The 26,707-nt window shown below is 40.1% G+C and overlaps 1 protein-coding gene across 11 annotated transcripts in view; it reads right to left on the bottom strand.

The window, feature by feature from the left end:
* MRTFB (myocardin related transcription factor B) overlaps window positions 1–24,798 on the bottom strand; it is a 201,477-nt gene extending 176,679 nt beyond the window's left edge. For 9 of the 11 annotated variants that reach the window (XR_003683183.2, XR_003683181.2, XR_003683182.2 and 6 more), the window contains exon 1: window positions 15,286–15,304. The gene's annotated coding sequence lies outside the window, so the exon portion shown is untranslated. Of the gene's footprint in view, window positions 1–15,285; window positions 15,305–24,719 lie in introns of those variants that run through there. The other 2 variants (XM_055090870.1, XM_024123289.3) reach the window with 2 other exon arrangements.
* Window positions 24,799–26,707: the final 1,909 nt, after the last annotated feature.

Genomic DNA, 26,707 nt, shown 5'->3' with positions numbered 1-26,707 from the left:
GCGAACCCGGTTCCCCTGCATCGGCAAGCGGACGCGCAACCACTGCGCCACCAGGGAAGCCCTCTAATTCACTTTAATCGGACTGTAAGTTTTAACACGGAAGAGAAACAACATCGTGACAGGACTAGGTGTATATGACAATTTCTCTCCCACGCTTTGTTATCGTAATCTTGTCGTCAGGCAAGGTCTCTTTTCTAAGACGACAAGACTGCCGTAGAGCTATGGGGCAGAGTAGCTAGCAGTGTGATTATTACTTCTGACCACGTGTAAAGTGGTGCTGAACATTTAAAACAATTCTGATTTAAAAGCATATCCGGGGGGCTTCCCTGGTGGCGCGGTGGTTGAGCGCCCGCCTGCCGATGCAGGGGACACGGGTTCGTGCCCCGGTCCGGGAGGATCCCACATGCCATGGAGCCTGCGCGTCTGGAGCCTGTGCTCCGCAACGGGAGAGGCCGCAGCAGTGAGAGGCCCGCATAACGCAAAAAATAAATAAATAAATAAATAAATAAATAAAAGCATATCCGTGTTTTTCATATAAGTAAATAATACAGCATAAAGTTATAAATAGGATACACGAATGAGTACTTTATCCTTCATTCCTCCCCAAGCTTGACCTTTGATGCACGACAGCCTGAACAGCGGTTGCAAATGGTGCTCCTGGAGCCCCTTTGGGGTGCCAGTCCAGCCTTCCGCTGCCCTCTGAAGATGAGCTGTTCTATGTACGAGTTTCATGGACAACACACTTGTAAAAGAAGTTTACAAACCACGCGCTTCCACCCTTATAGCATTTCTGCACACTATTTTGCTATCTCTGAGACGAAGAGTAAAACTGACTTAAATTCAAGCGTTACGAACACAGGAGCAAGAACTGGTCGAAGACCTTCTACATTCTCTGTCTAGTAAGAAAGACTATTCAGTGAGAGCATAATCAAGATCTGTCACTACTTAAACTACAGAAACCACAGCTGAAGTACATTAGAAATGTCTGTTTACATACAGAATACGTATTTATTACTTAGAATCACTTACCAGATTCTTTACAACTGCTAGGCAACACGTTAGCCTAAATTCCACACACGCTTCATCAGAGGTGCGTTTCAATTGTACATACTTTCCATAACTCAGACAAATTTTTCCCTAATTAGACTAAATCTGAGTAGCAATAAAATATTTGGATTCCCCCCCCCATTATTTAATGCTCCTTTTTGAACTGTATTTATCAGTCATCAAAAAATCCAAAAATTAATGGACGGAAATAGCGCATATGTGAAAGCGATCTTGTTGTTTTAGGTGGTGCAGTAGAAGAATGACCCTGACAAACCCCGAGCCCAGATGCATAAAGGATTCAGGCCTCTTTCTTCAGGGCCGCTGTTCACCAGCATCTGTAAGGGCTGCTGACTCCTTCTCTGACAGCTAGGCTGTGAACTTTTCTAGTTTGAATGATGCTACCTCTGAAGAATTAATTAGTAAACAATGAAGCTAAGTACCTCTTAATAAAAATCATTTCAGAATACAGAATAAGCTAAACTCTATCTGAGGCATATTAACTATTTTTTCCCCAGGAGCTCATAAGGGGTACCTCCAAAAATCAACATTCTTTAATTTCAGCTCTGTAACTGATTTCAACAGGGATACAGTTTGCTGGGGTCTGGGGTTTCAGCACAGAGACTTTTCTGTGTATTATTTCACTAATTTATGCAGGAGTCAAATCCATAATTTTGATAATTAAAATCTGAAATGTATTCTCTTTCCCAGTCTTTGAGCAGCTCTGGTAAAATTCAGAATGCACAAAGTCTTAGTCTATTAGATATATGTTGAAACTCCATTTGAAAGAATAAGCATTAATCTAAAAACCAAAAGAAAATTATCTGTGTTATATTTTAAATATATACCTTACAGTAATTTAAAAAGCTGGGATGCTATAATCTACTCAATTTGAGTTTTTAGAAATGCTCCTTTAGATTAAATTGCTAAAAGACACTTGCCTGCATTGGGAGTCAGGCAAATTTAGTGAAAGTTCTTCAGTGAAAATTTAAATAAATAAATAAATATGGCTCACCCCTACTGCAGGGGGGAAAGAAAGGAATCTAGGCAATAAACAAAGACACTTAAAATATACACAATTTACTAGAATATCTTGTCATATGGCAAGGCAGTAGGACGAGAGTGTTTAGCCCACAAAAGTAATACAATTGTATTTATGCCTTAAAATGAAAAAAAAAGCATAAAAACCAAAAAACCATCGTTCCCAAGTGTCAACATAATATTACTACTTTAGATAAACAAGGCCCTATTTTTCTAATATTTAAATAATAAAAATTATGCCATATCCAAGCTACCAGTGATTTGGTTTTCTTGAATATAGAAGGAAGGCAAATCTGGAAGCACACTCACCTCAAAATTAAAGGATAAAAGACCAAAGTCAAATTCCATTTCTACCCTAGTGTTCCAATGGCTATTAAGAGATAGGAATCAGGAGTCAGATTTCAAGATGCCAAGATCTGAAATCTGCAATTCATTTTATTTTTATATAAAAGATGAAACTAAATTAACATCTGCTATTCAGAATACAAAATTTAAGTCTTGACGTGAACTGAGTTCTTACTTTTAAGGTGAACTTCCAGTCTTTTCCATTCACAAATAGGACCTGATTTATTAAGTTCCCTGCTTTGTATCTCCAGAGTTGATCAAAGCACATTTTCTTAGTACAATCTGTATTGTTCCAAGTGTTTTATAAACATCTTTTGTGAGAGTTTACAGGAGTGATCTGAAATCATATCCAAGGTTTCATCCTATGAGTCAGTTATTCTTAAAAGGAAGTAGAATCTGTCTTTATCACCTTTATTTCCCTATCTATCACAAATCTAATTCTAATCACAAAATTTTAAAATTAGCAGAACTGTCAGTAGATAATTACTGACATTAAATACTTGGCAGGACAAAGAAAAAAAAAAAGGAAAAAGCATAAGTTCATTACCTGGACATGAAAATTACAGGTCTATACAATATCTGAGCTTTTATAACAGTCCCTTCGCCACTATGTAAGCTTGTCCACTATGTAGCCCTATAATGATAACTCCCAAATCCATATTTCCTGTCCTCACCTGAGATCCAGACTGTCCATCCAGCTGCCTATTGAACCTGTTCTCCTGAATTCATTCACAAAGATATTTACTGAATACCTATTATGTGCCAAGTATAGTATGCTGGGCTCTGAAGGTTCAGAGTGAAGAAAACAAGACAGTCCCTGTCTTCAAGGGGCTTCTAACTGTGAAGAAAGCCAAACCAGTCTAATAATCATAAAAATATGTAACATACAAATTGTGATTAGTTCTATGTTCCAGTCTAAGTTGGTCTAAAACTGAACTCAGTTTACCCACTGCACTCCGGTCTGCCTGCTCCCTGAACTCATTCTCGGATGGAAATGTGCCATCACAGGTTACCAAAGTCACAAATGTGGGAGGCATTCTTGGCCCTCCCTTCCTCCTCAGATCTTCTTAATCTCAGTATTTCCAGAGTAGATGTACATGGTTGGCTCTGCCCAGAACAACCTTCTTCCACTTCTTCTGGGAACTCCCAATGAGATGGTGGTACACAGCTTCCAAAGATCCCAGTGTCTGGTGAAGGCACAAAACCCAAGGCCAAGAGAGCCCCTGGGATTTTAAAAACTAAAGTTGGGAAAGAAGAGCTCTTTCCTCCTCTTGGTTGGAGAGTATGACAATGGCCCCTGCCATATGCAGACGCCCGAGGGAGCAGAGATGGGAGAAAGAATCTCTGTGTTGATGAGACCAGTTCCAATCCACAAGGTCTCTGGGTTTTCCTGGTTTCTGCAGCATCTCATACCTTTTACAACCTTCTCCAGGAACCTTCCAATTAATCCCTCTTTGAACTTAAGATAGTTTGAGGAGGGTTTCTGTTACTTGTAGCCAGGATTCTTGACTAATAGCTCCTAAACACTTCCAGCCTGTGTCTTATCCAACTCTGCCACGAATACCTTAGTTCAGGTCCTCTTCACCTCTTACTGGACTAGTTCAACAGCCTAATGTGTCTCCTGTCCCCAGTCTTGTCCTTGCATCTAGCATCCATAATACAGTAGCCAGAGGGACCACATCACTCTCCCGCTGCTGGAGAGTGGCTCCAGCATCAATATGGGCAAAATCTAACTTCCTTAACAGGACACACTCAGCTCTCTACAATCAATCTTCCTCTCCAGGCAAGCAACATTTCATGCTCTGACTATATGGAAATACTTAGGCTACGGCTTAGACACACACACACACACACACACACACACACACACACACACACACACACACACACACACCAATGCTGAACTGACTGGTAAGCAGGATATTTTCCTTTCTGAAAATGTGGAAAACCTGAAGAAATTAAAGAAAAGTGGTTTTCCTTAGGCTCACTTCTGGGCAACAAAGTCATCACACCTATGCCTACATATGCCTACATTTTATTACACTAAGAATGCTAAATACAGCTACTATAAGATATCTGGTCCCAGACATACTGTATACACTGTAGCAAGAAACTGAAGGAGAGAATCAATGACCCTAACTAAAAGTTCTGATTGTTACCCACCTTTGTGAATTGAGCACAACACTTTGAATATACTAAAATCCACTAAGTGGTATGCTTTAAATGGATGAACTTCATGGTATGTGAATTATATCTCAATAGAGCTGCTGTAAGTGTCCACTCTTCAGTGAGGCATTCTCACTCAGATACAGGAGACTACTCCTTCCTGCCTTCTGTGGACCTCCCCTGTCCTCTGGATGCCTCTAGCTTGGCATGTGAGCTCTTGTTCACATGAGGATAGGGCCATGTCTCACTCACCTCTGGATCCCCAAGCCCAGTCAAGTGCTCAGTACATACAAAACACTTAAAAATGTTTACAGAATGACGCATGAATTCTGAGCTAGGCAGAACACTGAAAGACATTTTTCTAATTTAGAAAAAGGCACATTTGGTATTAGGTTTAGGAAACTTGGTCTTCTCACTTTGAATTAGATGAGAATATTTGAAAAACACGAAAGATATTTAAAACCTCTAACCCACGGTATAGTTAACAGCTGACCATTTAATTCTGCACCAATTTTTAAAATGAGAGATGTGTAGAAATAAGGTGTGATTTTTTTAACTTACAGAAAATCTCAAACAGAGACAAGACTACATAAGCAACCAAAAAGAAATAGATAAGCTGGTCTTCATGAAAATTAAAAACTTCTTCAAAGAACATTAAAAAAAAAGTGAAAAGACAATTCACAGAATGGGAGGAAATTTTTACAATTCATATTATCTGATAAGGACATATGCGGGGGGGGGGTTCATCTAGAATATACAAGGAAATCCTATAACTCAACAATAAAAAGACAACCCAATTTTTAAAATGGGAAAAGAATTTGAATAGGTATTTCTCTAAAAAAGATATACAAGTGGACAAGAAGCACATGAAAAGATATTCAACATCATTAGCCATTAGGGAAATGCAAATCAAAACTACTAGATACCACTTTACACCCACTGGAATGGCTACTATGAAAAACAAAACAAAACAAAAAATAACAAGTGTTGGCAAGGATGTGAAGAAACTGGAATCCTCTAACATTGCTGATCAGCACATAAAATAGTACAGCCGCTTTGGAAAACAGTCTGGCAGTCCCTCAAAAAGTTAAATATAGAATTACCATGAGACCCAGCAATCCTACTCCTAGGTATAAATCCATGAGAAACGACAGCAGATGTCCACCCAAAAAACTTGTACATGAATGTTCACAGCAGCATTATTCATAACAGCCAAAACATGGAAACCGCCTAAGTGGCCGTCAAGGGATGAATAAACAAAATGTATATCTCCGTGCCACAGAGTTATTTAGCAACAAAAAAGAATGAGTTCTGATACATGCTACAACACAGATGAACCTCAAAAACATGCTAAGTGAAAGAAGCCAGACACAAAAGGTCACACATATTTTAAGATTCCATTTATATGACATACTCTAAATAAGAAAATCCATAGACACAAAGTAGAATGGTGGCTGCCACGGGCTAACGAGAGGGAAGAATGGAAATTGACTGCTACTAGGCCTGGGGTTTCTTTTTGGGGTGATGAAAGTGTTCTAGAATTAGACAGTGGGGATCCGTGAACAACTCTGTGAATATACTAAAATCCACCGAATTCTATGCTTTAAACGGGTGAACTTTATGGTATGTGAATTACATCTCAATGGAGCTGTTACAAAAAAAAATTACCGCACAAAATCATATAGTGACACCTCTGTGTAGGGGTCTGATTGAATCACTTTGCCTGCTACAGGATAACTGTCATAAAAGAAAACAAAAAAACACACAATCTGTTCAAACGAGGAAATGATTTATTTTCCTACCACCAAATCCCTACAATGACCAACCATAATATCAAATCCAAAGTAAAAAGAGGAAAGAACGAAAGAGCACACTGCAATTCTCTGCAGGTATGAAATGGAATTAACCAAAGACTGCACAAAGAAAAATGTTTATCAGAACCACTCACTTCCCTTTGATTACACAGATTTAAACAAGTCCAAGTCCTTTTTAACTCCTGAGAAAATGTGCCAGCTTCTTTATTAGCACAGAGCAAGGAAAAACAAGCATTCTCTCCTATAACAAAATTAACATCCCACAGAAGGTCTGTTTGTACTTGGCCGTCATGAACCTTTCATCTCAGAGCACTGCTAAATTAAACAAGCCTATGTTGTATTGAACACAATGAGCCAGATACCCTGGCAGGCTCCTAAACTTTACCAGTTAATGTTGAAGAACATTAGAAATAAAAAGGAGGGTAAGAATGATGGTGATGGTGGTAATAAAGCAGCTGTGTCTTCATTCCACCCAACATTTCACTAATCTACAATAATGGAAACATTCTGACAACTGTGAGACCCTTTTCTCTGTTGGTGTACACAAGAAGAGCCAGAGAGATCTGGATTCAAGTCATTGCTTTGTTTTTCGTTTTTGTTTTAAGCATACTAGCTGAGTGCCGAAGGACAAATCTTACAACCAAGGCCTTCTATTCTCTAAAACTGGAGTGACAGTATCTAGCCTCAGAATCAAGAGAATACACACAAAAGGTAGAGTCCAATGCTCTATATGTACATCCCCACCATAAAAATCCTCACTGCTCTCAACTCTTCAATGCAAATACTTATTCTGGAGCTTGTATCACAGTGTAAGTAATTGACATCAACCTTTCTTTTCTACCCCAAGGACGTCTAAGCAACCGAAATACCCTATGAAAATTCCATATTGAATAAATTATTCCCCCTCCCATATAACTGAAAGTAAGAAAGCCATCAATAAAGTCTGTTTTAAATGTATTAAATCAGGGCACGACACAAAGCATTCATTCACCTAAGAGGTATTTAAAAGCAATGAACTGAGAGAGACACACCAAGAGAAACACTTACTATGAGAGACAAATGCCTATTTTCCAGTGCAATAATTGGTAACCTTTCCATAAAGATTGATGCAATCTGATTATAATTCCCAAGTGTCAGTAATCAGTTCTTAAGGTAAAAGAAAAAGGAAGTGGGATGGTTTCAAGCGCTCCAGAAAAGATGTAGGAGGATATCCCTTCCCACTGACAGCAATTAATGTTTGAGTGATGGCTGCTAGAACATTCAGACTGAAAAACTTTGTTACATTAGAATAGACTGAAATCTACTTAAAACAAAACTTACTGGGTTTAGCAGACACAAACATAACCCTCACCATGAACCAGGTGTCCTCTCTGAACAAACTGGAACGAAGGTAAAGCTTGTATGGACTTCCCATATTTGTCATCACAGTGCTAGGATATGCCACACTCCCATGCTGGAAGTCTACTTAAAGAGACCATCTAGACTCTGCAGCGGTAGACGGTCAGACTCCCTCCGCCCAGCTCCAGACAATGTTCCATCACACCACAACACCAGGAGAAGTTTCTAGGGTTAGCAAGGAGGGAAATGTCTCAAGGGCAATGGGACATTCGGAGGCTGGAGATAGCTACTCCTGGAGAGTTTCACTAAGCACCATAGCTATTCCTGGAGAGTTTCACTAAGCACCATGTTCATTATGGAACTTGTGGCCCAAAGCTATTGTTCTCTACCCCTCTTTCCAAAACTCTCCCCTTAAGACTCAGAGTTTAATAAAACCTCTCTGGGGGCTTCCCTGGTGGCGCAGTGGTTAAGAATCCACCTGCCAATGCAGGGGACGCGGGTTCAAGCCCTGGTCTGGGAAGATCCCACATGCCGCAGAGCAACTAAGCCCGTGCGCCACAACTACTGAGCCCATGTGCCATAACTACTGAAGCCCGTACGCCTAGAGCCCATGCTCCACAACAAGAGAAGCCACCTCAATGAGAAGCCCGTGCACCGCAGCGAAGAGCAGCCCCTGCTCACCGCAGCTAGAGAAAGCCTGTGCACAGCAATGAAGACCCAACGCAGGCAAAAATAAAATATAAATAAAATAAAAAATAAAACATTGATCTCACAAGTGAAAAATAATACAGTCCTTTAGAAAAACAAAAAAACAGAACAAAACAAACAACAAAAATAACCCAAAACAAACAACAACAAAAAAAACCTCTGTGAGAGACCAACTCATTACAGATACTACAGGAGTAAGGCCAGAGTGCTGGCTTTGCTAGGGAGCTGTTATCTATATCGCATATAAGTGCTTAACAAGTTTTTTGCACTCCTACTGCAGTTCAGTACTCTCACCCTGACCATGAAAGAGTTTCACCTAAATATTCTACCACCACACACCTTGTATATGAAGACAGAACTTCTCCTCTTTCTAACTTTCCAATCAAATAACCACTTACACTGCCAGTCTAAACTTTAACCTTTATGCCTAAAATAGGAAGAAACTTGCAAATGCACAGAATCCAACCCATTAAATACTAAGAATGTCTTGAAATCTGTTTAAATACAGTATAAAAATTTTTACAAATGCAGCTAAAAGGAGAAATAAATGATAAAGTCTTAAGTTTAATTAAGACTCCAGTTTTACTACTACTAGTAATGCCTCACTTTCCCAGAGTATTTTTAGAATTGGGGTTTTAAAGCATGCAATTAAAGAAATTAACTCATCAGTGAAATGAAAGCTACAATATAAGCAAATCCCTATACTACCGCAGAAAAGAGATATAAGAACCCAGAACTTTGGGTATTTTAGAAAACGAATACAGGATCACATCCTCAGCCACAATATGCTATCAGAGGGTAAAGTCCAGGAAATCTAATTAATTTAGACTCTACTAATGAAGACGCAATAATTTCCTTTCAAGTCTGCCTAGATTTAACTTTAGACTATTTATTAAGGAAGGAGTTGCTAAGAAAATTAAAGTACAAGTAAAAATTGCTAGGGGATTATTTAATAAGTTAAATTTTTTACATGCAATAACTGCTGCTAAAATACTGATTAAAACTAGCACATGCATTCTTTAGACTCCCATACTCCAGTGGAAACAAAATGTATGAAACAAGAGTCCTCAACATTGCTTTAATCTATTAGATAATTGTTCCATTTTCTCTGTTTATTTTGGCTATGAAAAACTGGTTATGAGTCAGAAAAGCTTAATAGGCAGGATACTTAACAAAGATTTACACATTCTTCCTAATGGCTAGCAATCTATTTATCTACTTTTATTTTTAATAAATGCTGAACCCCAATTAAAATATAACTCAATTTCTCTCCATTATGACTTAAAATATATTTGGGGGCATTTACTTTATCCTTGTCTTCAAATAACATAACTGAAAGATATTCCCATGTCTGTAATATGAAACACAAATAGGGTTCTTTAATAAGATCTAGTACCTGACCTAGTTCACTTACTTTGCCCTTAACAGCAACAACAAAAAACAGACAAAAAAGCAGATTTAAAACACAGTAGTATATGTGATTCTGCAAAGAAACAGGACAGAATCCAAATCAACAGTCCAAACAAAACATCACAAAATGTTATGGTAGCAAGTGTCACTACAATTATGCATGTCTAGATTTAGATGCATTTAAAAATCACAGATGCTAGTTTTATTCTCCAAGAAATTAAATTTCTTAATTAAAATTTAAGGCACTTCTCATTTACATCTTAATTCTAACTTAACAATGATGATATTCACCAATCATTAATTGCTTCAAAAACGATCTGATTGTCTGCCATGTATGTGCCGGATATCACATTAGTTGCTGGATGTAAGATGGTGAATAAAACACCCTTGGTCCCAGCCTCAATAATGTTAACTTGGAGTGAAAAGTAAAGCACCTACATGAAAGGCATTCTATAAGATACATTTTATGTCAAGGAAAAAGAGATGAATTTTAACTGGCTTTTTATTAAGTCAAAGAACAAACAGTAGGTCAATAACAAAGCTGGTATCTGTTTCATGTGAGACCTTCCTTAGGTAACCCTTACTTGATTGAAATAAAATCTAAAACAAACATAAAATTAGATCTCACATTCATATCAGAAACTGGCAAAATCCTTTGGACAGATGAGACTCAACATCAATATTCATAGGTTTACACGTGAATACATATTCACATAACTCAGTAATATTCTGTTATCACCCAAATTTGTAAATCACATTCTGTATGCTATTCTACAATTAGTATCCATGTTTGAAAGATGTTAAGAAGTTAGTTTTTAAAGTTTCTTTAAGGTCCACTGTAAATGAATAAAAAACAAAGGTATTACTCTCTATAAAGGAAAACTTTCAGTATCCAAGACAATTAGTTAGTTGTCAATAATTTTAAAATATTTATAATGAGTTAATCAGGGCAATAGACCTAAAAACAAAGAACTCAACATATTTTAACATTTTCATCACATTTGAAGTCCAAGAGAGTGTCTCACTTACACATGAGAATCACAGGTATGTTCTCGATGAGGAAATTCTTTATGTAAGACTATCAAATGAAAGAGGTCTTTATAAAAGGACAAAGACATCACAAAGAAAGAAAACTACAGGCCAATATCACTGATGGATGAACATAGATGCAAAAATCCTCAACAAAATACTAGCAAACAGAATCCAACAGCACATTAAAAGGATCATACACCATGATCAAGTGGGGTTTATTCCAGGAATGCAAGGATTCTTCAATATACGCAAATCAAACAATGTGATACACCATATTAACAAACTGAAAGAGAAAAACCATATGATCATCTCAATAGATGCAGAAAGGTTTTGACAAAATTCAACACCCATTTATGATAAAAACCCTGCAGAAAGTAGGCATACAGGGAACTTTCCTCAACATAATAAAGGCCATATATGACAAACCCACAGCCAGCATTGTTCTCAATGGTGAAAAACTGAAACCATTTCCACTAAGATCAGGAACAAGACAAGGTTGCCCACTCTCACCACTCTTATTCAACATAGTTTTGGAAGTACTAGCCACAGCAATCAGAGAAGAAAAAGAAATAAAAGGAATCCAAATAGGAAAAGAAGAAGTAAAGCTGTCACTATTTGCAGATGACATGATATTATACATAGAGAATCCTAAGGATGCTACCAGAAAACTACTAGAGCTAATCAATGAATTTGGCAAAGTAGCAGGATACAAAATTAATGCACAGAAATCTCTGGCATTCTTATACACTAATGATGAAAAATCTGAGAGTGAAATTAAGAAAACACTCCCATTTACCATTGCAACAAAAAGAATAAAATATCTAGGAATAAACCTACCTAAGGAGACAAAAAACTTGTATGCAGAAAACTATAAGACACTGATGAAAGAAATTAAAGATGATACAAATAGGTGGAGAAATATACCATGTTCTTGGATTGGAAGAATCAACATTGTGAAAATGACTCTACTACCCAAAGCAATCTACAGATTCAATGCAATCCCTATCAAACTACCACTAGCATTTTTTACAGAACTAGAAAAAAAAATTTCACAATTTGTATGGAAACACAAAAGACCCCAAATAGCAAAAGCAATCTTGTGGTTTGTAAGGACCCTCTGTCAAGTGGACCACCCTGTGTGCACACATATGTCTACATCTGTATATGTACATTTGCAATTTATCACTTTTACTTGTTTGGTATTGTATCTTAAGGTCTTAAAGAAAATTCTGAAGTCGTCTAATGATCAGTGAAATCCTACTCTTTTTGCCATTTTAAACATTCATATTTAGACTTTGTAGTTGTTGAATATCCAGTTTTTAGAATAAGGGATGTGTTCAACTCACCTGGAGTATTGTGTTTTTTCTCTTTGAGGGAAAACATTTCTCTAGGCAAATTATAATTGGCCTAAAGAAGGGAGACCAGGAGAGTGAAGACAGATCTGACATGGAACAGTTGTGAAGACTGGGTGTGCCTGGCCTCGAGAAGACGAGAGCTGAGGGGTGAAAAAGGGAGAAGGCAGTGTCTGCATGTCCCTAAAAGACTGTTAAATAGAAGGGACTCCAGGAAGTTTAGAAGAGAAGCAAAGGGACAGAGTGATAGGGAGGCAGAGTTTAGGTCAGTATGAGGAAGAACTTTCTAAAACAATGGTCCAGAAAAAAATGAACTATGCAGAAATTGGATAAGAGAGAATCCAACCGGTGGTGTTTCAGACCCTTTCCAGCCCTGGGTGAAACGCCTGCATGATCCTCACAACTCACAATTCTTTCCTGCCTCGGTTGTGTTTCAGGAGATCCCAGGCAAGCCAGCGTCTTGTTCCCCAAACAGAAGCCTTCCTTGAGTTAGGTGGCACATTCTCTGAGGATCCTAAGTTTGTTTTCACTCCAAGGCCAGCTTTTTAAATTTGTGTAAAAGAGAAAGTAGACAAACAGGATATTTATTTCTGCAAATTCAAATTAATCTTAAGAAATTTTGCCTTGACTATTTGTGAGACTTAAAAAAAAATCTACTAGGAATACTGAGACATTTGCTCAATCAGGTTGGTGAATTGCTGCCTGTTTTAACATCAAAATATGTTTTATCTGTCAAAATGATGGGTGCTTCCTCCCTCTAGGCTACTCTATACCTTAATTAATTGATAGCAAGTAGAGGAAGCTTTGAGACACCAAGGAACTGACTGACCTATTGACTGAATGATCAGCTTTTTGTGTCCTTTATTTCTTTAGAAATGTAATATCCTTACAATTTACAGATGGTCCTTGAGCTACTTTTAGCCTCAGCTTGGAGTGATCCAAATAGTCCTGGGTCATCAATATGGCATTTGTCACTTGGTGTCTGGGGGGGTCAAAACAGAGGGGAGCCAAATTCTGGTGGAGAATGTAGAGGCTACCGTCCTGTCAAGGACACTCGTCTGTTCTATCACAATCCCGAGAACTGCAACTTAATTATAACTTCTCCTGGAGAAATTCAATGATGAATTCCATTCATTGTGTAACTCTCTTTATAGTATAATTTTGCTTTTTGAGAGTTGCAAAGGGACACGTTTCCCTCATCTATATGGGAAGCCTCAAAGACAGATTTGAACATAGTAAGTGCACTCCGTCTCTTCCTTAAGAGTAGCAATCATAACCTCACCTGTTCTGGTGAAAAGGAAAAACAATTATAGGGCAGTTCTACAGAGTCTCAAATGCTTTTTGACATTACCCTGGGGATTCCTCTGCAAAAATCTAATGGTCACAGTCAAAATCAGGGCAATGGTACAGATAAGAATTAAGGAGTGGGGGCTTCCCTGGTGGCGCAGTGGTTGAGAATCTGCCTGCTAATGCAGGGGACACGGGTTCGAGCCCTGGTCTGGGAGGATCCCACATGCCGCAGAGCAACTAGGCCCGTGAGCCACAACTACTGAGCCTGCGTGTCTGGAGCCTGTGCTCCGCAACAAGAGAGGCTGCAACAGTGAGAGGCCCGCGCAACGTGATGAAGAGTGGCCCCCGCTTGCCACAACTAGAGAAAGCCCTCACACAGAAACAAAGACCCAACACAGCAAAAATAAATAAATTAATTAATTAATAAACTCCTACCCCCAACATCTTAAAAAAACAACGTAAAAGGTTTACTCCAGTCAAAAACCCTGCTTTCTCAAAAAAGATACTGGGGTTTCCCTGGTGGTGCAGTGGTTAAGAATCCACCTGCCAATGCAGGGGACACGTGTTCGATCCCTGGTCCGGGAAGATCTCACATGCCACGGAACAACTAAGCCTGTGCGCCACAACTACTGAGCCCGCATGCCACAACTACTGAAACCCATGTGCCCAGAGCCTATGCTCCACAACAAGAAAAGCCACCACAATGAGAAGCCCGGGCATCGCAATGAAGAGTAGCCCCTGATTGCTGCAACTAGAGAAAGCCCATGCACAGCAAGGAAGACCCAATGCAGCCAAAAATAAATAAAGGAATAAAATTAAAAAGAAAAAAAAACACCATTTTTTTCTCCTATTGCACTGGCAAGGATTAAAAAGATTAACAAAACTCAGTGTGGGTAGTTATACTTCTAAGAAGATAAATGAACACATATACAATGATATAAGTACAGGGTTAATCAACACACTATTATCCACTAGAAACAATCTAAATGGTCATCAAAGGAATGATTCAATAAAGTATGGTGCCTCTAAAACAATGGAATATTACATGGTCAGTAAAATGATCATATATGATTATGCATGTCTCTTACAATTCATGTGTAGAGATATATAAAAATATTGTTGCATTTAAAAATGACCACCATATATAGTGTAAACCAATTTATTTAAAGATTTGTATATAAATACTTCTATATTCATAGATAAATTTCTAAAAGGATTTTCACCAAAATATTAATATTAATAGCAGCCACTTCTGGGTGGCAGGAATTAGGTGTCATTGAGGGAGGTTTTTTTCTCACTATTATAATAAGAAAATAAACAACACATTTTCATTTAAGAAAATAAAGTGTTGCAATCTCACCAAGTGGCTTCAAATCCCTTCAACTCCCTACTTTAAAATCAAAGTTTTCACTGAATGTTGCAAGTATATATAATCACCAAACAGCTTATGGATTTCCACCTGTGGACCTCCTTCTCAGCACCACGCTTTAAAACAATGAGATGATGGAAATTTAAAGATTCAAGTCAAAGAAGTAAGGAAGCCAAATGACCTTATTCAAACAGCCCACATTCCTGGCATCTACCTTAAGAACCTCAGGTTCTATGAACTTAACACTCCTAAAACAATCTCCATCTTACATCTTTTTTTTTTTCCCTCTTACATCTTAAGAAAGCAGGCTATGGAGAGGAATTTTTTAAAAATAAGAGACATTTCCTTTAAAAAAACTGAATCATAAAAAACTTACCTCAGTAAAAATATTTAATTATTTTCCTGTCTTACATTCTCTTTCTTAGCACCTTTACTGTGAACCTAGGGGGGAAAAAGTTAAAATTACTTTTAATTGAACATCTACTCATGCCAGGCAGGGTGGTCAGAGAAAGCCTCCTGGAGAACATGAAGTCTGAGAGGAATCAGAAAGAATAAAATACAAGTTACTAAAATGGCATGACTGGGAAGGAAAATAAGCAGGTGCAAGTGGAATAAATAACTTCTCTTAAATGGTTGGAGAACCTACACATGACTGTATTCAACCTTGCAGCAGGTGAAAAGCTGGGCTGCTAGACTTAGAACACCTGCATCTGAGTCTCAGCTCTACCACTTCCTAGCTTGTCTGATCTTGAGCAAGTCCATAAACCCATGTGCCTCGGTTTCCCCACGTGCATAATAACAGGATCCAACTCACAGGACTGCTGAGGGTTATGTGAGATAATCCACATAGGGGACTTTAAAACAGTTCCTGTAACATAATAAATGTTCAATGAACATCAACTTTCACTTTTATTATTACATGTTCTTATATAAAATAAATCCATTTGCCTCTCACCACCTCCACCACCACCATTATTATTACTGTTACTATTATTATTGAGAAGTGGCATAAGCTTTATCTTCAAGGGGTTAACAATGTACTGGGTGACAGGTGAATTACCCAGACACATAATACGAGGCAAAAGAAAGATCAAAGTCAATTATGTATATACTTATTTTAAAATATCTGAGTGTCTGCTCTTTGCCAGGTATTTTGCATTCTTTGGTGGATGTGAGGGACATAGTTTCCCTCCTCACAGTTTCCAGTCTATCAAGGCCAAGCTATAGGACCGACAAGCTACACGTGGAGACAGATCGTGTTTTTTACTGGGTGCAGGGCAGCACATATCTGAACTGGTAGAATTAGGTAGCAGAACATTCTGGGTGGAAGGGATGGCGTTATAGGAAACAGGGGGCCTGTGGGGAAAGCTAAGCAGCCTCTGGTCAGGGTGCATCGGAGAGGGCAAACAGCAGCAAGGCTAGAAAAGCAGGCAGGAGGGGCCTCAAACACGGGGCTGAGTTTATTCTCTTCTCAGTATGCTGATTATCCTGCTCGGAGTGAATCACAACTTGCTTTTAACTTCAAGTCTAGCATCATTTTATTATTTTTCTTTTTTTCTTTTTTTCTCTTTTAAAGGTGAGAGGGGAAAGAGGAAGAAGAAAAAGAGCACAGCAACCTCAATCTATGTTTCCGCTTGCAGTGATGGTGATGGAAGTGGCACTAAGTGATGAGTCCCAAGCTCTTTTTAATTCTCCCAACATTCTTACCAAGCCAGAAATGTTCCTTTTACTGATTAGGAAACTGAGGCTCAGAGTAGTCAAATAGATCCCCAGATGTCCACAGAGCTCAGAAGTGCAGCCACAGAATTTAACTGTAAGCTTGACTCCCAAGGCTTTCTTTTCTCTTAGGCAAAAATGTATAAAGGATTCTGAAGAATTTAACATCTGTTTAAAACTACTTAGAACTTCAGGGTATATAAACTTCTGTACTTACACAGAAATAAACAGCCTTCATACAAACAATCAAAACCACTTACAGGGACTTCCCTGGTGGCGCAGTGGTTAAGAATCCGCCTGCCAGTGCAGGGGACACGGGTTCGAGCCCTGGTCTGGGAAGACCCCACATGCCACGGAGCAACTAATCCCGTGTGCCACAACTACTGAGCCTGCAAGCCACAACTACTGAGCCCACGTGCCACAACTACCGAAGCCCGCGTGCATAGAGCCTGTGCTCCACAACAAGAGAAGCCACTGCAATGAGAAGCCAACGCACTACAACAAAGAGTAGCCCCTGCTCAATGCAGCTAGAGAAAGCCCACGCACAGCAACGAAGACCCAATGCAGCCAAAAAATAAATAAATAAATTAGAAAAACAAAAAAACAAACCTTAAAAAAAAAAACTTAGAAAAGATAAAGGAAGAGAAGATCTCACAAAAACAATATATATATACACACATATATGTATATATATATATATATATATACACACACACACACACACAATAAATTTAATAAGAAATGGGCAAAACCTATATGAGAAAAACTTGAAAATGCTCCAGAAGGATTCAGGAGTAAAACCAAACAAGTGAAAAAATATACAATGTTCTTGGATAGGAAAATTCAATATCCGAAAGATATAAATTCTCCTTATGTTAGTTTATAAATTTAACACGATCTCAATTTGCTTAAGTTTTTTTTTTTTCTGGAACTGACAAATGATTCTAAAGTTCACATGGAAAAATAAACAAGCAAGAATTTCCAGGAAAACGACGGGCAACAGGCGAAACTAGTTTTACAAGGCATTAAGACATTTTATAAAACCAATAATGTGTACTTGTGCAGGAATAGAAAGACTTAATGGAATAGAACAGAAAGTCCAGAGATGCACCCCAATACATCTGGAAATTCAGAATATAATGAAGGTGTATTGTATTCTGAAACAAATGGGTAAAGATAACTGGTAGCCATATGGAAAAAGTTGAATCTATATATCACTCCTGAACACCAGAATAAATTCTAAATGGATCAAAGGTTTAAGTGTAAAAATGAAACCATAAAAGAAAAAAACACTGAAAGAAAAAATATGGGCCAAATCCAAATTCTTGGAGGCCTTTCCGTGACTCAAAATCCAGACACCATAAAATATTAACTACTTAAAATTTAAAGAAAAAACTTTAAAGCCTTCTCTATACCAAAATACATGACAGTAATTTTTTAAAAAATGACAAGCTTGAGGAAACTGCAACTCGCATCACAAAGGGCTAATCTCTCTAATTTATAAATTCCTAGAAATTGATAAGAAAAAAGCGATCCAAAAGAAAAATGCAGAAAGGGCATGAACAGATGGTTCATAGAAAAAGAAACAGAAACAGCCTTTAAGCATGTGAAAAGACGCTCAGCCTCATTCATAATCAAAGTAATGCACATGAACACCAGGAGTAACTTCTCACCTATCAGACTGATAGAAATCCGAAGGTTGGTAAACACTCTATTGGGAGAGGCTATGGAGACAGGTACTCTAATGCATTACTTGCAGGAGTTCAAAATTGTACAACCCTGAAAGAGGGCAGCATTTATCAAAATTATAAATGCATTACTCACTGACCCAGCAATCCCACTTCTGGAAAGATACCCCACAGATACACCTCACATATACTAAATGATATGTGCACAAGGTTATTCACCACAGGCTGTGACTGCAAGAGACTGGAAAACACTCAAGTATCCATCATTTATTGGGATACTTCATCATTTATTGGGGCTACTTAATAAACTCTGGCACAGGCCACACAATGGTATATTCTGCATCTGTTAAATAAATGTTTTCTATATACTAATGTAGAAAGATACTAAAGGTATACTAACTGAAAAAAAAGAAACAGGGTCAGAATAATTTACATTTTATATAAAAAGGAGGGGGTATATAGAGCATACTGGTATCTGCTTGTATCTACACAAAGAAACAGCAAACATCTATAGGAAACAAATAGAAAAAATTATCTGTGGCTGAAGGGAGCATATTAGACCAAGACACAGTTGGAAATTAGACTCCTCAAAATACTCCATTTTAGTTTTTGAACCACATGAACAGTTTATATATACAAAAAGAATTTTAAAGTGTTAAAAGTATAACTCACAGGACGAAGAGAAAAAGAACTACTTATCACCTAGAGTCAAAATCCAACACGCATTAAAAGAGAATTTTTTCCTAAATTAGGAGTTTGGGATTAACAGATACACACTACTATATATAAAAAAGATAAACAACAAGGACCTACTGTATAGCACAGGGAACCATATTCAATACCTTGTATAACCTATAATGGAAAAGAATCCGAAAAAGAATATATATATATATGTGTGTATATATGTATGTATGTATAACTGAATCACTTTGCTGTACACCTGAAACTAACACAACATTGTAAATCAACTATACTTCAATTAAAAAAGTAATAGTAAATAAAAATGAAAGAACTTTTTTCCGAAATTAGATGTTAACAAGCAAGATTAGTGTAGCCATCACTAAAAATCATACAAGACAATCTGATTTTTTTTCTTTAATCAAGCTAAAGCACATGATTATAATAATCTATAAAAGTGCTATTTGGGGGGCAAGGAATCAGAAGAGAGAACAGGAAAGTGCAACGAGGATGCTTTCGCCTAATGCTTCTCAAAGTATGGTCCCTGGACCAGCAGCATCAGCATTACCTGAGAACCGGTTAAAAAAGCCCCAGCCCAGACCTACTGAACCAGAAACTCTGGGAGTGGCAGGGAGCAATTCTGGTAATACACACTCAAGTTGGAGAGCCAGTGATCTGGTCCAATGCTTCTTACACATCCTCATGCATCACTTGGAGGAGGATATTGTTAAAAAGCAGATTCTGGTTCAGTAAGTCTGGGGTGAGTCCCTGAGTCAGCATTTCAAACAAGCTCCAGGAAGCTGCTGATGTGCTGCTGGTTTGGGAGTGCACTTGAGAAGAAAAGCTCAAATCCACCTGGGGAAGAAGGTATGTAGTCTTCATGTGGCTGAGTTTCCTATGAAATTTGGCCTCAGTAGCAGAGTCCGTATACAGGTTTCCAGGCTGGGAGACATCATGTAGCCTCCCATATAAATTCTGTCTTTAACTTGGAATAAATACATTTTCAAGCATATGTCTTATTAAAATAACAGTGAATTGTTGAAATTCAATTTAAGGATGTCTCGTTCGAGACGACTTTCATTTATAAGTGGACCCATGAACCTTCCAGAATGGGAAAAAAAAAACCCAAGAAGGCATATTCATACATCTGCCTGGTTATACTGTCTGATTAACTATTTCAAACACATTAACCATACCATCTGCTCTCCATGAAAAATCACCAGTTTGTTTCCTTCTAAACATTTTGAAAACACAACATTGTAAATCAACTATACTTCAATTAAAAAAGTAATAGTAAATAAAAATGAAAGAACTTTTTTCCGAAATTAGATGTTAACAAGCAAGATTAGTGTAGCCATCACTAAAAATCATACAAGACAATCTGATTTTTTTTCTTTAATCAAGCTAAAGCACATGATTATAATAATCTATAAAAGTGCTATTTGGGGGGCAAGGAATCAGAAGAGAGAACAGGAAAGTGCAACGAGGATGCTTTCGCCTAATGCTTCTCAAAGTATGGTCCCTGGACCAGCAGCATCAGCATTACCTGAGAACCGGTTAAAAAAGCCCCAGCCCAGACCTACTGAACCAGAAACTCTGGGAGTGGCAGGGAGCAATTCTGGTAATACACACTCAAGTTGGAGAGCCAGTGATCTGGTCCAATGCTTCTTACACATCCTCATGCATCACTTGGAGGAGGATATTGTTAAAAAGCAGATTCTGGTTCAGTAAGTCTGGGGTGAGTCCCTGAGTCAGCATTTCAAACAAGCTCCAGGAAGCTGCTGATGTGCTGCTGGTTTGGGAGTGCACTTGAGAAGAAAAGCTCAAATCCACCTGGGGAAGAAGGTATGTAGTCTTCATGTGGCTGAGTTTCCTATGAAATTTGGCCTCAGTAGCAGAGTCCGTATACAGGTTTCCAGGCTGGGAGACATCATGTAGCCTCCCATATAAATTCTGTCTTTAACTTGGAATAAATACATTTTCAAGCATATGTCTTATTAAAATAACAGTGAATTGTTGAAATTCAATTTAAGGATGTCTCGTTCGAGACGACTTTCATTTATAAGTGGACCCATGAACCTTCCAGAATGGGAAAAAAAAAACCCAAGAAGGCATATTCATACATCTGCCTGGTTATACTGTCTGATTAACTATTTCAAACACATTAACCATACCATCTGCTCTCCATGAAAAATCACCAGTTTGTTTCCTTCTAAACATTTTGAAAATGGTTCTTATATTTACAAACACTGATTCTCCATTTGTTTTACATGGGGGGAAAATCTTTAAAGGCATCTTCCAAGTAAAGAATTCTAGTTGAGATGGAAGGACCTGGAACTGTTATGTATCTTCATTTTGCAAGTCATCCTTTGTATAAAGTTTTTGGTGTTAAACATTAATCAATGTGCTGAAATTTCTACATATCCCTATCTTACTGCATCTATCGATAAGATGCCATCATTTCCAGACACACTATTATTTTATGTACCACTAAGAAAGAACAAAAGTTGCCAATTAAACCATGACTTGTCAATTTTAAGATACTAGTCCATCTCAGACATGCATCTTAAAAAATATATCAATGAAATAGCTTAATTATAAATCTCAGAGATATGCATATATTATGCATTTTCATCCACAGAGGCATGGATTTTTGTCCATACAACAATTTGTCCCACGCCTAAACACTGGAATGGTTTCAACTTCCACGCAATATTATTTGGTTCATTTTTGTACATATGAGTATTTTTTTAAAAGATAGTGATTAAAAAAGAGTGACCTCTTTTTACCCTGGAACATGATACTGCTTGCACAAAGTAATACAAATTAATCACTCAATCTGGATAATTTTCCAATCCAAAAGTATTCAATGTAGCTATCTCTAGGCTATTTATTTATTTATTTTCCCCCCACAATAAGTGTTTAATGAGTAAATAATGTCCCCCTGAAAAGACCCCCACCCCAATTAAAGGCCAACTGCAGTAACACTTCAGGGTTGAAACCCTGCTTCCTTCCTACTAGGAGGTGCCATGTCATTTATTGAAACAAAACAAAACAGGGCAAACACATTTCTTAATAAGCGCAGTTTGTTAAAGTCCTGTTAAAACATATGGGTCAAGGGGAAGTAAAAATAATCAGAGGATCACTGTAGGAAAAACCTTTAGGTCTGGCACCTGGGAGACCTCTGGAGAGGAGGCAGTGGGAAAAACTTCATGTTCTGAAAGGAAGGAGCCCCCCAACTCCCTTCTTCCCTCTCACCCGATTAATCCCACCAGAAACTACCAAGACGCCCGGATAAAAGGTTTCAAGTTCAATAGTCACACTCTCTCCAATTACAAAAAGCAGGTACAAAATATATCCTTCTTTTCTGACAAAAGCCTTTACTTACATGCTTGTTTCCATAGCACCTTTCAAAACTAACAAGCAATTAACAATAAACAAACATCTTACAGCAAAGAAGCAATTTTTCTATCCAAGGAAAAGGAAAAATAAACTTCCTTTGTAGATTTAACAAGTTGAAGAAATTCATCATGTTACACTGTAGCTATATAATAGTCGGAGTTGAACTTTCTCAACTCAATTTGCATTTTCCCCATAGCAGCAAGACTAACAGAGTTTCAAATGAAAAGAATTTCTAATGAATCATATTAGGAGGACTGAGGACAATATGATTATAGGTCATTTTAGTTTTTACCCTTGTACAATATGCATTGACCAAATCCTCTAATATGGATATTAGTAAGTAGAAAGAAAGAACAGGGAAAAAATGTTCCCAAATTCCCAAAATTGTTTGAATGTCAGTTAGATTCTGCCCGCCTCCCTGTTATAACTGACTAGACAACGACGACTGTTCTTTAGAGTGGATCTCAAAGGAGCTAGTACGGTCCTCTAAGAGACATGTTTAGTTATCAAGTGACTAGGGCACACCACTGGCATTTAGTGTCTGGAAGCCAGGATGCTTGAACTTCTCACAATGCATGGAACAGATTTACATAATGAAGATTTATCCTGGTCCTGAGAATCGTTTCAATGACCAGCCAGATTTATCACCATAACTGGCGTTACTTTAGAACACAATACTAAACAGTTTTCACAAGAAACTATGTAAAAACCCCAGTAATTCAGGGGAAGGTAGCTAACGTGAGGGAAGTTGAGATTGAATAATAACTAGTGTCTGAAAATTAGTGACCATTTCCTCACACCATGCATTAACTCAACATATAATTGCAGTGTCACAATACTGAGCATACCTACACTACTAAGTAACATACTGGCACCGAATCAAAAACAAAGCAAAACAAACAAACAAAAAAAAACCCCTTCAATCTAGCTATTATTTTATTCATTATTATCCGTGATAAGCAGTAGGAATCCAGCATGGTGCCTCGAAGCAGCAGTACCTCCAAGCTTGTGGCACAAAAGCTGCCCTACAATGTCGTTTGAAAATGTGACGTTCATGGAGGGGTTATATTAATATTATTTACATGTTGACTGAGATAGTCTGTACTTTATCTTGGCATGTTATTCCTAATTCAACCTGGACTTGTTTCTCTCTTCATTATCATAAAAAGTTTATCCCAACACTTAGGCGTCCCCTACCCCTGTGTCTATCTCTCTGATCTTTCCTTTTCTTGTATGAAATAGCTCCTGATATTTTTACCTCTCTTCAAGCCACGCTTATTCACTAGAAGCAGGTACAGCACAGCAGTATGTGCTAGACGTGATATGGCAATGCATGTCATATATTGTTCTCCTTTTACTTCTCCCTTACATTTAAATCGGAGCATCACACTGATTTTCAGTTATGTATGTAGGTAGGTTACATTACTGACGAAGTTCATTTCAGAGCTGTAATGGGGGCTTTACAAACTTTTGCTGCAAATGGGAGGAGCCTTGGTCTGACAAAGTTGAGCACCACTGCTCCAAAGAGTGGAATCACGTGCTTAACCAAAAACAAACTCCTTTGCTTAAAGCAAGCCCTGGGCTCCAATATTCCACTTCCATTCTATCTGACGCCCCACCCCCGGCACACACCGCTGCTTTTAAGCCCACTTCTGCCCTCACACAGGGCCAAACAAAAGTTATTGACCATTTCGGGAGCAGGGACCCTTTTGGGAAATCGACAAAAGCCAAGGACTCTCACCCAATAAACTCATATGCCATGATGCATTCAAGTATGGGGAGGGGGTCCCCAGACACACCCTCTGCAGCCCAATCGGGACCGGAGGAGTAGAACTCGAGCCCTAAAACCCAGCGAGTGGGGGTGGGGAGAAGGATGGGAGGCTAGTACGGGGCGGGGCGCTGGACTCGCTGTGCCTGGGCTTAAACCCCGATTCCACCGTGTCCTAGCACCGTGACCCCGGGCAGGGCGCTTCACCTCTCCGTGCAGCCCAGCAGTGGAACCGCGTAAGCGCGGGCAGACGGTTAAGGCTCAATAAATGGTGTTGCCGCGGGCAGCAGCGCCGCGTCCACGGCGCCAACCCGCCGCCGGGGGAAACTGAGGCGCGCCTCGCGGTCGCACCCGCGCGCGGGGACTGGCTGCGAGGGGACTGGCCCTGCGGTCCCGCGGCCCTGGCCCGGCAGCCCCGCCCCGCCCGCGCGGGTCCCGCGACGGCGCGGACCCGGCGGCTCCGCTGCAGCCGCAGGGCCGGCTGGGGAGGCCGCCCAGGACGTGGGCCGCCCGCCCGGCCGGCTCCCCCGTCTGGCCCTCGGTCTCCGCCGCTCTCACCCGCTCCTCAGCCCCAACGGCAGCCGCCGCCGCCGCCGCTGCCGCCGTCCGCAGCTCACCTCCCGGGCCGCCGCCGCCGCCGCCGCCGCCGCCGCCGCCGCCGCTACAGCCGCCGCGCGATCTCGCGAGACTTCGCTCCCCTCCGCGCTTCCCCGCCCTCTCCGCGGCGCGCGCGGACCCCGGCCTGTAGCAGGCTAGGCGCGCTCCCGAAGAGCCGCCCCCTCGCTTCGGGGTTAGGTCTAGCCGGGCTCGCGACCCGGCGTCCCGGTCTCTGCATCCGTTCCGCCCACCTCCGCTCCGTGAAGGTGAAGGGTTAAAAGCCAGGTGCGGGATGGCAGCCTCTCTCTCACCTGGCTGACCGGGTGCGCGTGCGCATGCGCGCGCCCGGGGCCCCGGACCTTGGAGCCTTTGCAAAGGCTGTGACCACTGTGACAACAATAATCCCAGCAGCCAGTCTTGGAATGCTTCCTGGTTGCCGAGTACTTTTACAACTCCTCCTGGGTTCTCACAAGAGCCCCCAAGAAGTGGGTATTACCATCCTATCCGTTTCAGAGAGGATAAAATGGAGGCTTGGCCAGGTTAACAACTGCTACCTCTAGGTCACACAGCTAGGAGTGGGCATCCGGGGTTGTCTGACGCTCAAGCCAAAGCCCAGTTTTCCCGCCTCCATGACAATCCCCAGACCCTGTCCCTGTTCCTTCCGCTGAGGGCACCAAATCTCAGCTCTTCTTTACTTCCCTCCCAAGTTTCACCAAGGTGAGAGGAGGCGCTCCTAGGAGGGCAGTTGCTACAGTCCCTCTGGTTTTATGGAGCTGCTGTCAGGAAAATGCTTCTCCCCCATTACACGAACTTCCTAAACCTCCCTGTGCCAGACCCTGTACAGGGCCCTGAAAACTATATTCGATGGTTTCCTCTTTAGACTGGTGGCGTTTTGATGGTAGAGAACACAGTAGAATGGGACACAGGACACAGAACCAGAATGTACATGGATGTCAGGGGGTGCAGAGAAAGGTGTGACTTCTTCCTAGGGGTAAATTCTTAACCTTATACATATAATTGTTTCTAAAAAAGAGGGGCTAACATTTATTGAGGGCATTTCAAGGTCACTACCAATATTCTTCCAAGTCAAGTCATAGGAAAATGGAGACTCAGAGAGATGAAGAAATTGGCCTAAGGCTCCACAGTAAGACAGGGTTTGAACCTGGGTCTGAATCCAGGACCCAGTACTGCCTTGCACTAAAGTCCCATGATCTAGCATGTCTGGGCCAACAAGCTGCTGTAAAATCAAAAGACTTGGAGGTTCTAGCTATTCCTTTACCTTGCATCAGGGGCTGCAGGGGCTTGCCCAGGCCACCTGACAGCCACATCCATCTCAGCAAACTCTGGCCTGCCCACCCTGCAAGGCTGCTCACTCCCTCCAGAAATCATGCCACTTCCTGCAGGCCAGAGGTAATAGGTGCCCTCCAGGTGTGAACAGCACACAACCCACCTGATGGAGGAAGTGAGAGAGGAAGGGAAATCATATCTGATGGGCAGCTACAGGGTACCAAGCACTGCTCCAGGTGCTGTCCATTCATTAGCTAATTTAGTCCTCCCAATAATCCCATCGGCAGGGAGGGAGGTATCGTTGTCCCCATTTTGTGGGTGAGGAAACCAAGGACCTAAGAGGGGAGAGAAGTTGCCCAGCCCGAAGATACACACAGGTGGTAAGTGGGAAGGCTGGAGTTCCACCAGGTCAGGCTGTCCCCAGACCTGCAAACTTTGGCCTCGGGGACCAACAAGTTTCTCCCTGCCCCAAAGGCCTTCATAAAGCTGTAAAGCTAGAAATCCCCTGAGGTCAGGACTCCAATCTAAGATACCATACGTATCTGGGTGGACTGTGCCTTGATATTCTCAACTAAAACAGGGGTCCCCAACCCCTGGGCTGCATTCGCGGCCTGTTAGGAACCGGGCCACACAGCAGGAGGTGAGCAGCAGGTGAGCGAGTG

This window comes from Physeter macrocephalus, chromosome 14 (genome assembly GCF_002837175.3).
Source record: "Physeter macrocephalus isolate SW-GA chromosome 14, ASM283717v5, whole genome shotgun sequence".
NCBI classification, from domain to species: Eukaryota; Metazoa; Chordata; class Mammalia; order Artiodactyla; family Physeteridae; genus Physeter; species Physeter macrocephalus.
The sequence above is the reverse complement of the archived record's forward strand: the minus strand, read 5'-3'. Positions and strand labels throughout refer to the sequence as shown.